At 35.9% G+C, this 15,413-nt stretch overlaps 1 protein-coding gene across 1 annotated transcript in view; it reads left to right on the forward strand.

Annotated features, from left to right (window-relative positions):
• Positions 1–15,413, forward strand: part of GRID2 (glutamate ionotropic receptor delta type subunit 2) — a 1,708,541-nt gene that overhangs the window by 1,368,985 nt on the left and 324,143 nt on the right. The gene's annotated exons all lie outside the window — the stretch shown is intronic.

Genomic DNA, 15,413 nt, shown 5'->3' on the forward strand with positions numbered 1-15,413 from the left:
AGACCACAATGTCCTTTCCTGTCTCAGCAAAGCTAAAACTGGGAAATAAGCAAGATTAGAAAGAGAGTTGAATATACCTGATAATGTAAAATCTTCAATCTTACCTCAAGATCGATGAGGTACAGCTGTACAAAACTATAAAGTGAAAACAAAATATGCCCCTTTCATTGAATCACTAAAACCCATAATGTCTCAATGTTGTGATGTCAGTGAAGAAAATTGACTCTCAATTGACTATCTTTTATTACCGCACTCATTAGACACAGTGGAAAGTTTGGTATAAATTTTACCAGAATAAATGAAAACATTCTGAAAATAAGGAACTGTCAAGTGTTTCTTTTATGTATAAAGAAATTCAATTTAGTTTTAATATGAGTCACAACATTTGGCACTTAAAGTTGAAATCATCACATTAGTCTTACATGGCATAACCACCAGCATTTAATTTGATTATAATTAATTTGTATTGCCGGAGACCAGCTCCGGTGAATAGGGTTAAGGAAAGGAATCCCAAAGAACCAAGGAATAAAGAAATGACAGATACAAAATAGAGTTTGAGAAGCGGGACCCAGGGGATGCAAGTCTTCTTATCCTGAGCTCAAGCATCCCGAGTGCTGGGTGCAACTCATTTTATTGATATAAACAGCCCCCCTTCCTTCATTGTTAGTTACTAGACAATGAATCATTATTCCCTTAGTATTTAGCCTTGTCTGGACACATTTAGCCTTTGCTGTTTTTTGTAGTTTTTTTTTTTAAGATTTATTTATTCATTTACACAAGAACTGGGGTACAGGCCAGATGTGCGGGAGGGTGAGAGGATTCGCTAGAGCCAGAGCCGGAAATAGAACAGGCAGACTGATGAAATACACTGCTGAGGAGAGCAGCAGGTGCAACAGGAGAGGTCTGCACGCCATGTGGGACCCTCGCTGGCTGCCAGGATTGAACCGGCAATGCAGAGGCTGCGATAGCTTCACAGTGCTGCGCTCAACCGCCTGTGCCACCAGGGGAGGCCCTTTCCCAGATATGTCTTTCTTTTTTTTTTTTAATGCTTCTTTTTTTTTCCTTTTATTTTTTAAATTGTTATTTTATTTTATATAATTCTTACATCATTTTTCATTTTTGCACAATGTATGCATTTTCATTTTGGTTATATTCCCCATACAATTGCACCCCCCCTTATTTTGACCCTAGTCCTTCCTCTCCCCATCTCTTCCCCCCCAGTGTGTCTCTGGTTTATAGTTGCTTGTTGATTTTGATTTTTAGTTTGTATTAATTAGTCTTTTTCCTGGTCCCTTATTTCGGTTTTCTAAATTCCTGCTATGAGTGAGACCATCCGGTATTTTTCTTTTTCTTTCTGACTTATTTCGCTGAGCATGAACCCTTCTAGCTCCATTCATGTTACTGCAAACTGCGTGTGTTTATCTCTTTTGATTTCTGAGTAATATTTCCCAGATATTTCTTAATGTCTTTATATAAGGAGTGTCCCTCTCATGTATAGTAATGGGGATAAACAGTTTTTTTAGCACATTCCTACCTCCCAAATCTCTACATCTTACTAAAGATGTGTGTCAATTACTTCCCAAATTCTTTCATTATTAGTGCATCCTTCAATAAGTCAATTTAACAAACTACTACCACTACACAGTGCCAAGTCAACACATTATGTTTTAAATTCCAGACCATTAAAACACATGACAATTCATTTACCCGATTCTTTTGCATATTATTTTGTGAAATAATGGACTTTGTACATTTCTGACATAGTTTTGTTTGTTATCTAACTGTAGCCTGAAGTTAATGAGAGGTGATATGGTTTGGTGTCCAATCATAAATAAATATTTATGAAAAGAAATTTAATTCCCTCAGAAGGGGCAAGAGATTGTTTTATATGACAGAGATTCAGAGGAATTTGAAAGATCAAATTTTGCATGGATAATTTTCCCTTATATGGCAAAAGATTTAATGGGCTATTGAATTATAATACCCTTACAGTGCAGTCTTAATTTTATCCACTGAATCTATATAATTAAAGAAATTCCCTGTAAGCAGTCATTAAGACTTTCAAAGTAGACCTCCCTCATTTCTGAGTTGGGTATTCATTGGCCTCAATTTCTCTCTTACCCTTATACTATTCTGAGGTTTCTCTACAGTTAGCAAGGAACACCATCTTCAAAAGCATTGTTATGCTATAGCTACTTATTGCATTCTGTATGCACTTCATCCCATGCAAACACATGTGATGATCTGGATAATGATGATATATCCATATCGTTGGGTATTGTCAGAGGTTGTACTGTGAGCAATATAATACCAGAATCCCATTATTGTGCTTCTAATTCCTGGGGCCATATGTACTACCAGATAGGAAATAGATGCTGAACATTTTCTGGGAAATTGAGGAAAATTTACTACAATGTTGTGGGTGGAAGTTCAGAAAGTAACAAAGTTTCATAGAATACCCATTAATTACAGAGGTAACTTTTAATCACTCCTAGGCAGGAAAGAGAATATTTATAGGATCCAGAAAAGAGAGATATGTAATAATTTGATATACTCTCAAGTTCATTTGTATCCATTTGCTTTAAAAAAAATTAATGTTCTTGGGTCTCCCTGGTGGCACAGGGGCTAAGTTGCAACCTATGAAGCAATCTGCAGCCACTGCAGCATGAGTATGATCCTTGGCCAATGAGCTACCCACATGGCGCAGCAGACCTCTCCTGACTCACCTGCTGCTACTGTGTTTCTGTCAGTTTACCTGTTCTGTTCCTCACTCTATCTCTGGTGAATCTTCTCACCCTCTACACCTCTGTCCTGTACCTCGGTTGTTTTATACATAAATAAATCTTTAAAAAAATAATTAATGTTCTTTTTCATTATGTTGAAACATTACAGGTTCCAATTTAAGCCTATGTTACAGAATACAGTCACAGAAATTGTTATTTTATCTCTATTTGTTTAACTAAATCCTTCTAATCCTTCTTGTGTGTTTATTTTTGGTTTATTTTCTTATTGTTTTGTTTTAAAAAATATAAGCACATTTCCCCCTTCTTTCTTACCCCATACTACACTACACCTGTAAACTGTAACTTGCTTTCCTCTGGAAGTTCCTTCTGATAAACTTTCATTTTCCTAATGAGATATGATCAGCCTGTTGTGTATGAGGGTGGTTGGGGTAGGGGGTGAAGAAGTTTTTGAATATTGGAAGACAGATTTTTCTTGTGTCTAGGACAGTAGGACAAAGAATTTCAGGGAAGTATCATATGAGTGCAAGACTACATAAAGGCTCATTTGAAGTTTGTGGCCCTGAATTTAAAATGATCTGCACAGTTATATTTTATTTTACAGTTCCATTCAGCTGTACAGTTCACATACAGACAGGGAATTTGACTCTGGGATTCTGAGAATTTCAAGGGAGTTGAGGATAAATGCAGTGAATTGAACAAATCACTACAATTAATCTGGGTAAGGAGAAATTGTGTCTACAGGGGTGGGGAAAGTAGTAAAAGGTTAGTAGGGTCAATAGTTCTTAGATCTTGAAACCACAAAGCTCAAGGAAGGAGGAAATGCAAAAGATAGAAGATGGCAGGAGAGTGTGGAATGTTTGAAATTGAAGTTATGGAGCAGTTAAAGTTATTGTTAATAAAGATCATGTTTGATAAAAACAGTGCAATTTCATTAATTAGATAATAACTATAACATAAGTATGATATAAATGAAACAATAATATTAAATTCTAATTAACTTTTGTTGCCTGCCAAAAGGAGTTTGAGATTTGCCTTCTTTTTATAAAAATAGATACAAAATTTAAAAACATCTATTATCCTATTATCTACAAACTAGCATGTTGTTCTTAGCCATAATAAGAAAATATGAAAGATAATTGCAAATGGAACAACTTTCTCACTTTGACACAATATGAAACTATATGCCACCCTCTTTACCATATCAAGTCTTCCATCATATCAAGCATATGCAAGCCACATTGTAGAAAATTGTCTTACTTGTAAACGAGGTTAGCAAGTGAACCTATTCACCCACTGCCAATAGAAAACCATATTACCCTCCACACCCTCCACCAAAAGAAACATATTCAGGCATTTACAATTCTGATTCCAGTCTCTAAATTTTGCTGCTTATGAATAAGTTTTTCAGGAATAGATAAACATATAAAAATGATTGATATACTTTAAATATTTTATGAATCTTAGACCTATGAACAACTGATTTACCAAATAAGTAAATTGAATATTTTTAAATTATTAATTACCCTTCTATATTCTCAAGCACCAAGATTTAAGTATACTCACACAGAATAAGACTTGGAACAATAATTTTTTGCCTACCTCAAGTTCAATGATCAAGTTTCACAATCAGAGGAGAAAACATTGTTTTATTACTTTAATGAATTTTATAAGCAAGAAAATACATAGAGTAGCAAGGTTGATATATGTGTTTTTCGATATGGTAAACCAATTTTATAAAAATGCAAATCCTTGTCAAGAAGATATAGAAGAGTTACTTTGGAAAACATAAATCCCACATGTTTCTGCAGGGTGATGTCAGGAGATTTCAACCTCAGCAAAGGTTATAGAAATCAAAATACCCTCAAACCCTAAAAAGGGATTGTCTCCTTTACCATGCTGAATCTATAAAAAATACTTTTTAAATCATGAACACATAAATCTTTTGCTATCCAAGTTTGTGAATGTAATATATTATTTTGGATGCTTTATTTTTTTTTATATTTTCCATCTATAGTATGCTGATTTTTATGTATAAGGAGGCAATTTTCATTTTAGTACATGTATCCAAATTGATTTAATAGTTTTTATGAAGATTTTCCCTTGTATAGAAAATCTGTTGAGCATAAATCAAGTGCTATGTACACACAGATAATTTTCAGTATTGGGTCTATCCTTCTACAAATACTATACTAATTATAATATGAAACTAAAGTCAGCTGAAAACAGTCTTACCTATCATCTTGAAGATTGTCCTGGTTATTTTTATTCTTGGGTAAATTCACATATAATTTGCTTTCTGCTTCTTATACACACAAAGATACTGTGATATTGATTAATCAATAATTAGTTGGATCTGTAGATTAATTTGAGAAGAATTTGTCTTTACAATGAGTCTTCTGGACAATAAACATGATATATTTGTCCATTTATTCAGCCTTCTTTTATATCACACAAAAAGTTCAAAGCTTTTCATGTAGAGGTTCTTCACATCTTTACTCCTAGATATTTGATATTTCTAGAATTATCGCAAATTACATTAATTCCATACTTGAAGTGTTTATTGCTGATATATGCATATATAATTGACTTTTGAATATTAACTCCATGCCAAGGTAAACCAATAGCTAACTTATTAATTTAGACATTAATCTTATATTCTTTTGGAATGTCTTCAAATATATTGCCAAGTCATAAGTTCTATCTCATTTTATCCAATTTTAACTGTTTTTCGTTTTTTTTTTTTTTGCTTTATTGTGCTACTCTGTTTCCACATACAATTTAATATTCAATAACACTGGCAACACTTTGTAGCCATCATGATAGTATTTTATAGTACTTATTTTGTTAATAAATGTGTTTGCTGTAAGTTTTCTGAAAGTATTCTTTGTGAAAATAAGAAAGTTTACTTTGGTCTAATTTTGCCTCTTTATTTCTAGGGGGTTATTTTTTTTTTTAAGAAAAAATATTGCATTTTATCTGTACCTTATCTGTGTCTACCAACATCATTCTATATTTTTTTCTCCCTAGTAATGCTAAAGCACGGCCTCCCTTGTGGCACGTGGGGTTCAGTGCAGCTTTGTGAAGCTGTCCGCAGCCACTGCACCACTTTAATCCCCTGCGAGGGAGCAACACACATGGTGCAGCAGACGTCCCCTGTCTCAACCGCTGCTCCCTTCAGCAATGTGTTTCAGTCAATATGCCTGTTCTGCTCCCCACTCCGTTTCTGGTGAATCCTCTCACCCCTCCCCTTTGCATCTCAGGCCTATACCCCAGTTCTTGTGTGCATAAATAAATCAATCTTAAAAAAAAAAATAATGCTAAAGCAGTGAATTGCAATGATTGACATTTTAGTGTCTAACCAAATTATATATTTATTTTTTTTAAGATTTATTTATTTATTTATACAAGCACTGGGTACAGTCAGAAGCATGGGAGGGTGAGAGAATTCATCAGAGCCAGAGCAGGGAACAGAACAGACAGACAGACCGATGAAATACACTACTGAGGGGAGCAGTGGGCATGGCAGGAGAGGTCTGCACGCCATATGGTACCCTCACTGGTGGCCGGGGATGGAACCAGCGCTGCAGAGGCCGCGGGCAGCTACTCAGCCCAGCACTCAACTGCTGCACCACCAGAGGATGCCCTATATATTTATTTTTTAAAGATTTAGTTATTTATGCATACAAGAACTGGGGTACAGACCAGAGGTGTGGGGTGGGAGGCAGATGGTGAGAGATTTCACCAGAGACAGAGTGGGGAACAGAACAGGCAGACTGACTGAAATACACTGCTGAGGGAAGTAGCAGGTCAATGGGTGAGACAGGAGAGTTCTGCTGTGCCATGTGGGTGGCTCCCTGGCCGGCCAGTAATCAGGGATCAAACTCGTGCTACAGAGGCTGTGGATAGATTCACAGTGCTGCGCTTAAACCCTTGCACCACCAGGGAGGCCCTATATTTATTTTTTTTACTTAAATTTTACTGAGGCAAAATTAGGATACCTTCATCAGTTAGTAACACCATAGTGCACCCACCACCCATCAACCATACCCCACAGAGCATTACCTTCCCTCTTTGTTTTTATGCTGCCGTACAACCATTTCCTCCCATGGTACTTCCGTTCTGCAGCTATCAGAGATTAGTATTTAACCTTGCCTTTATTAACTTCTTTACATTATATTCCACAAATTAGTGACTCCACTTGATAGTAATCTTTCACCTTCTGATTTGTTTCACTTAGCATTATTCCTTCAAGCTCCAACCATGTTGCCACAAATGGCATGAGTTTATATTTTTTGATTGCTAAGTAGTATTGCAATGTGTCTTTATAACACATATTTTTGATTCACTCACTTATTGGGGGGGGCATTTAGTTTGTTTACATAATGTCATTATTTATTTATTTATTTATTTACAAGATTTATTTTATTATCAAGAACCAGGGTACAGGTCAGATGCGCGAGAGGGTCAGAGGATTCACCAGAGACAGAGCGGGAAACAGAACAGTCAGACTGACGAAATACACTGCTGAGGGGAGCAGGGGGCGAGACAGGAGAGGTCTGCCTCGCTATGTGGGATTCTCATCTGCCAACCGGGATTGAACCTGCATTGCAGAGGCTGCGGACAGCTTCACAGCACTGTGTCAACTGCCTTTGCTGCCAGGGAGGCCCCATAATGCCATAATGTAGCTATAAAAAAATAGCATTGTAATAAACATGGGTATGCAAATTTCCTTTCAAATAAATGTTATTAAATTTTTGGTTAGATGCCTAGGAATGGAATTACTGGGTCCAATTGCAGATACAATTTTAATGTTTTAGACACCTCCATACTGCTTTCCATAAGAGCTGAACCAGTTTGCATTCCTACCAGCAGTGTAGGGAGGGATACTTTTTTCTCCACATCCTCACCATACTTGTTATTTCTCATATTTTCACTATGAGTCATTCTCACAGTTGTGAGAGTTTTATCTTTATTTATGCCCGCAGGCCCAGAGGAGATCTTTTTTCAAAGGGGGCTTGAGCCCCCCCAAGCAATTAGGCAACGGAGCATCCATTGCCCAAGCAGGGGCACATTCGCACTGTAAAGCAAGCAGGGAGTATAGATAGGAGACTCCCAAGAGGTCATCTGGTCATCTGGGGTGCACAAGAGAAAGTCCATCAGTCAGGCCCAAAACTTTTAGTCAACACCAAGGCCTTGTCCCAACATAACTTCAGCCAATTAACAGGTCAGCCTCACATTTTTTTTTTTTTACTTTAAGTCATTTGTAAGAGCTGCCATGCTATTATTTTTTTGTACTGGATAACTCATACATAAACACATTTTTTTTAATAGGTGAGATGACAATAAAGTTGTCAATAAAGTTGTCATTTTGCAAAAATACACCAAAAGCTCATTAAATAGTCAACAAATTTTCATTATTAAACTTAGTAGATCCTTAGTCTATAGGAGAAATATACCACCATTTAAATAATGATAAAAAGAACAGATTTAAGATAGAGATACCAACTGTAGCTTTAGTATTTTTTAGGATAGGAAGTTCAGAGTTACAAATGAAACTTTCATACACCAGAGGGTTTTTTTTTTTTTTTTTTTGGCTGGGACAAGTGAAGGAAAAATTAATTAAGGTGTTTACCTGGGGAACAAAGGTAATTTTTTTTAAGGGAAGAAGTAGTCTTTTTAGTCTACTTAGTCTTTTTAGTTAGTCTTTTTAGAAAACTATTTTATCAAAAAAATCCAGGTATAAACAAAACCACATTTATCCATATTTATCTCTGTTAACATAAACCAGGTCAATAACTCTTTTTGACTATTCTAAGTTTTTATTCCCCTTCCCAAATAAACACATTTAAACATAAAATAGAACTATTAACTCCCAACATTATAAATTTAAGACATGAAATGCTTCAATTAAACCATTACATTTTGAACTAATTTATGTTTATGTTTACCAAAAATTTCAGATCGTGATTGGGTTCTTTTCTATTAGAATTTATATAGATGCCATTTATAATAATTTTAACACAGCAACCCTCCAGAGACAAAAGACACAAAAGCAAAGACACAAACACAGAGATATTTTCCATTTAGAATTTTGGTCATTTGCACTAATTTTTAAAGACAGTAATTTTACCAACATTTCTAACAATGCTGACAACAATTATTAATTTAACATTAAATATTTCTTTATAACTAACTCCTGTTTTTTTAAAGATTTATTTTTATTTATATAAAAACTGGGGTACAGGCCAGAGATGTGGGAGGGTGAGAGAATTCACCAGAGACAGAGTGGAGAGCAGAACAGGCAGACGGACTGAAGACACTATTGAGGGTAGCAGCAGGCAAGGCAGGAGAGGTCTGCTGAACCATGTGGGTATCTCCCTGGCTGGCTGGGAATCAAACCCACGCTGCAGAGGTTGTGGACAGCTTCACAGCACTGTCTCAACCCTCTGTGCCACAGGGAGGCCCCCTGTCATTATGTTCTTAATTTGCATTTATCTAATAAAATTATGAACAAATTTTCATGTGCCTGGTGGCCAGTTGAATGTCTTCTTTGGAGGGCAGTCTGTTTTGCTCTTTTGCCCACTTTTTGATTGGATTATTAGTTTTGTCTTTATAGAGTGTTATAAGTTATTTGTAGATCTTTGATAGCCATTCTATCTCAGATGTATGGTATGCAAATATTTTCTCCCATTCGGGGTCTTTTTACTTTACTTGTGTTTTCTTTCATGGTACAGAGGATTTTTAGTCTGATGTACTCCCAGATATTTATGTTCTCTTTTGTTTTCCTTGCTGTTGGGGGCAAATCCTTAAATATATTGTTAAACTTTTGTCATGAAATGTTTTGCTTATGCTTTCTTCTGTGCATTTTACAGTTTCAGTTTTACATCTAAGTCTTTGATCAATTTTGAGCTGTTTATGGTGTGAGATCATGGCCATTTCATTGTTTTGCATGCACCTATCCAGACTTCCCCAAACCATTTACTGAATAGGCTATCTTTGTTCCAGTGTTTTCTTTTGACTACTTTGTAGTAGATTAATTGTCCATGTAAGTATGTGTATTTCTGGACTCTGGCCTCTTTGGCACTCTCCCCAACATAGGACCAGGTTTTCACCTCTTTTTAATATTTTCTAAATTAATTTTAATTTGTTATAATATTTTTATTGGTTTAATATTGGTTTATGTCGTTGTTAACATTACAGAATTGTAAGACATCCCTTATCAGGCATTACCGCCATACTGTGCTCACCAGGAAAGAACCCACAGTCTACCACCATAGACCCTGTGGCCCTCCCTTAACTGTTCTCATTCCTCTCCTTCTCCCTCCCCCTCCTCCTCTGGTTATCCCCATTCATATAAAAATATAAATATGCTAATTTATTTTTTATAATTTCCAATTTGCTATTTTTTGGTCAGAGAACACATTTTATTGCAATCTCTTATTCAAGACAGAGCAAATTGTAACCAAAAAATTAAAGAAATACTAAATGAAGGAAATTATAGTATGTTCAATGTGTGAAAAATTGAGCTAGAAAACATAACAAAAGTAATAATCTTTAAATATTTGAATTTATAATAGAGTTTAAAAATATTTTGAACTAAATATTTATGAGAAATGACATACCAAGCCTTGTAGGATGTAGTTACAGTTTTTCTCTTACAGAAATATTTAACCTTAGTGGTATGTAAGTCTTTTGCATCTAATATTTTATGAAAGTCAGATCTATAAACTTGCTTTTTTGGAATGACATTGTAAGAATATGTTATTAAATTCATATTTTCTTCATGAAATATATGAAATAGTATTTTCCTTTTCCTGATCTAGGGAAGAGTTTTTATAAAATTATAGTTCATTATTGCTTCAATATTTAGTATATTTTGCCATAAGCCCAATTATAAAATAATTCAAATTTTCCATTTTTTCTGGTGACAATTTTTCTGGGGCTTTGTCCTTATCTCAATTTTCCAATTAATTGGAATAAACTTGTATATATGATCCTCCTCTTTTTATTATTCTAATATCTGTAACATCTGTAGTGAATGTCCTTTCCATTCCTGTCACTGTGTTTTTGTGCCTTTTACTTTTTTATCAACCTCAACAATAATTTAGAAGTCTTTTCAAAAGTCCACATTTATTATAATTGTTCATTTTATTATTTTTATCATGTTTATTTCTTTCCTTCCATTTTCTTTAGGTTTATCTTGCTGACTTTTTTTAACTTGTTAAAACTGATGAATAGACCAATAATTTTCATTCTTCTTTTTTGATTTATTACAGATTGTTAGCCTCTAAAAAAATTTTTTGGGATATCCTGTCAGTTATCAAAACTTGCAGAATTTTGTTATAGTACATTTTCATTATGATCCAGTTGAAATACTTTTTAAAAAGTTCCTGGGCCTCCCTGGAGGTGTGGGGGTTGAGCTATCAAGCTGTCACTGGCCACAAGTTTGATCCCTGGCCAGGGAAATAACCCACATGGCACAGCAGACCTCTCCTCTCTTGCCTGCTGCCCCCCTCAGCAGTGTATTTCAGTAGCTCTGTCTTTTCTGCTCCCTACTCTGTCTCTGCCTTACACCTATGGCCCAAACTCCATCTATCATATGCATAAATAAAATAAATGTATTTTAAAAATTCCTAATGTTTTTTTTTGAACTTTTTTTTAAAGATTTATTCATTTATGCATACAAGAACTGGGGTACAGGCCAGAGGTGTTGGGCAGGAACGAAAGGATTCACCAGAGACAGAGTGGGGAACAGAACAGGCAGATTGACTGAAATACACTGCAGAAGGGAGCAGAGGGTGAGTAAGGAGAGGTCTGCAGCACCATGTGGGTAGCTCCCTGGCCGGAGGTCGAACTCATGCTACATTGGCTGTGGATGGCTTTATAGATTGTGCCTTAATCCCTTGTGCCACCAGGGAGGCCCTGACCTATGGTTTTAAAGATTTATAGTTACTAGTTTCTAAGCATAAGCATATGAGGATTTCCAGTTTTACTAAATTCCACCATTATTTGGTAAGAGTTAGGCCCCAATCTTCATAACCACTTAACATGAAGACTTTGAAAAGCAGTGCTCAAGTTCTGTCTCTTAGCTTCCTCTTTTTAAATCGAGGTGGGTGTGTGCTCATGTGCATGCACATGTGTGTATCCATAGGGAAAAGGCAGTACTAAATGCCACATCACTTTTCTGGGTTATCTCCTCCAGGATCATACATCTTTAGTTTTCAAATACATTATGCATTCTTTTTTTCTAGTTGCTGTCACAGTGGGAGGATTGTCTAAATTACTAGAATTGAAAGTCAAGAATCCCATTACTTTTACCATTTGATTTCTAAGTACAGGCAGTAAATATAATATCAGTTGTTTGGACTCTGCAAGAATATGTGAATTGGCCAAGTTGCAAATTATATGCCACAGATGAATAAAGTTTAACAAATAGCCTTTCATATGGATGATGATAACTCTAATCAAAGTTAAAGACTTAAGGAAATAGACCTTTTCGGTCACAAATTTAGTGTTCTATTATTCTGTATGTATCATCTTACAATCTTTAGCTATCATCTTGTTCTTATTTTATTCTTTTTTCAAATAGTTATTTTTCCTCCCAAATATCCCCATGTAGATTTAAAAATAAGAATTTTTTTTTCAATTGAGTGAATATTTCCTTTGCTTTGAGATTAGAAACTTCTGAGTATATTACAGCAAGAAAAAGATTCAAAACTTAGCTAAAAGGTATATTTGCACTTAACTGAAAATTTAGGAAAAAAATACCCAGTAATATTTAATTGTTGGAAGAAAAATCTGCCTGTTATTATAGTTAACTATATCTTATTAAGTCATTCACAAAATAATGGAACTAGGCATAGGTGGTATTATATCTCTTTGATTTATTTCTACTTTTAGCATAAACCCAATTTTCTCTAGGAGATCTATTTGTATTTCATATAAGACGTACCAATACAACAAATATTTACCTACCCAATATGGGACAAGAAATGTTCCTATAAACAGAAAATATAATATATCGGAAATAAATATAAAGCATGAAAAAGTATAATCTTTTAAAGTTACTTTAGATAATGTGATAATATAAAAATATGAAGTATCCTTTAATATATTGAATGGAAATGTCATTTGTAAATTACAAAGACGAGAATTCCAGGCATAAAAAATTTAAAGTGCAAAGGACCTGGCACTCATATAAGAAATCACAAGGCTTTGGAGAGAGTAGGAAGCAATAAGATCTGGCAGTTGACCTGTTGTGCTCAGCGTCGATGGGTGCAGCCCAAGGACACACAGACAACTGATGCAAGAACACGAAGGAGTTTAATTCGGGCTCGAGTCCAGGCTCACGACATGCACCGAGGCAGTGGCAGAGATCTAGAGCCCTGAACAGAGGAAGCAGGGGTCTTTTATAGGATCACAAGCAGGCTCAAATTTTAAAACAAGTTGGCAATTACTCATTGACTACTACAAAGGCATTTTGGCGTGCACGGTTATAGTTTCAAACTGATTGGATGGTTAGAGATGCTGTCCCATTTATGGATAAGACTGCCCTCATTGGCACCTGGGGTGGTCTGCTTTTTCGTCACCAAGTGGGGTGAGGGTTGTGATTGTTGAAACTATCTCCGGAATGTGGCTGTACAAGGACTAACATATCAAGATGAAGGATATACAAAATGGCGAAACCTCAGCTAAGCTTGGTTCCACAGACCTGAGGTCATAAATGTTGTATAGACCCTGGTAGACATTGGTGGAGAGTTTGGATTTTTTTTTTTTTTTCTGAGAGCAATGAGAATCCACTGAAAGTTTTGGGCAGGGAAGTACAGAAATCTCATTTCAATTTTTAAAGGGCAACAGAGTGATAGACTTAGGAGTGATAGTGTTTAGAATGTAAATAAGAAAAAACTTTTAAGTGGTTCAGAAAGTATAGTCTAAGAAGATGCAGTAGCAATGCAAATAATGAGATGAGGTAGGCCTTGTGCTCTACAACCATCCCAAGCCAGGCAGTGTCTTTGTTAGTGCAGGCAAAAGGAGGAAGAATCTTGGAAACTTAGAGGTGTCTGACATTCCTTAATGCTGAAACAGGGGACTGCATACACAAGGAGGCAGACAGGTAGGCAGGCACAGAGAGACTGAAAGACTGGAATGTGGAATAGTAAGCAACCATGGCCACATAGCTAATACACAGTTGTGCATATTAGACCCATCTGCTGTTTGCTGGATTTCCAACGGTGGAAACATAACATTTAAAGGTTATGGGCTGGGGACTCCCTGGTGGCACAAGGGGCTAAGATGCATCCTATGGAGCAATCTGCAGCCACTGCTGCACGAGTTGATCCCTGGCCAGGAAGCTACCCACATGGCACAGCAGACCCTTCCTGACTCGCCCGCTGCTCCCCTCAGCAGTGTGTTTCTGTCAATCCACTTGTTCTGTTCCCCACTCTTTTTCTGGTGAATCCTCTCACCACCTGCACCTCTTACCTGTACCCCAGTTCTTCCATGCATAAATAAATAAATCTTTAAAAAATAAATAAAGGTTATGGGCTGTTTGTTGTTTGGAAAGCAAAAAAGAAAAAATAGGCAGATTAACTCATTTTCCTTAGATGTTGGTATGTAATTTGTAGGTAAAAGGTGATAGGAATTGGTGGATGAGATGTTGGAAAATTATGGTTTAGTATGAGAAATAGAGTGAAAAGTGTAACTGGGATGTTACAATTATCTAAATATACTGTAAGTGATATCCACAGTAAAACAACTTTAGATTACCCAGGATGGGTACATTAGAAGAGAATGAAAGCATTCTAAGGACTGAGTCCAGAAACAGTACAAAATTTAGAAGATGGAGAGGAGGATTCCACAAGTTTACAAAAGAGTGACTAGATAATTAGTTATACAAGAAAGCAAATATGGGGCCTCCCCTGGTGGTGCAGTGGTTGAGCACTGGGCTGCTAGGCTGCCCGTAGCCTCTGCAGCACAGTTCGTTCCCCGGCCGCCAGCGAGGGTCCCACAAAAAAAAAAAAAAAAAGCAAATATGATGATATGATGTATGATGACCATAATAATGCATGTGATCTCAATATCTTTAATAGTCTATGATTCTAGATAATTTAACCAAAAATTATATTTTAGTATTATTGACTAGAAGGGCCTCCCTGGTAGCACAGGGGCTGAAGTCTCGGAGCTATTAAGTTATCTCTAGCCACTGCTGCATGAGTTTGATCCCCAGCCAAGGAGCTAACCCACATGATGCAGCAGACCAATCCTGTCTTGCCCACTGCTTCACTCAGCAGTAGATCTGCCCCCTACTCTGTCTCTGGTGAATTCTTTCAGCCCCATCTCCACATATCTGGCCTACACCCCAGTTCTTATATGCATACATAAATAAAATCAATCTTTAAAAAAATTAAAATTATAGACTAGAAATCTGAAAAAGTGATTAAATATAGCCACAATATTATGAATATCACTTAACTAGCTGGTAATCAAGTCCTTGCAAATAAAATCTATACTTCATTTGTGTTTATAATGAGAGGGCAATTAATTTTAGTTTTAAACAAAAAGGTAGAAAAATATGTAAAAAAGTTATGATAAATATTTATCATGCTTCTTTTTGAGTCAATTTCATATAACCTCATAAAAGAGACTAAAATATGAAGTGATGGACATAAG

Source organism: Talpa occidentalis, unplaced genomic scaffold (genome assembly GCF_014898055.3).
Source record: "Talpa occidentalis isolate TD23 unplaced genomic scaffold, MPIMG_talOcc4v2.1 talOcc4.6, whole genome shotgun sequence".
Taxonomy (NCBI): Eukaryota; Metazoa; Chordata; class Mammalia; order Eulipotyphla; family Talpidae; genus Talpa; species Talpa occidentalis.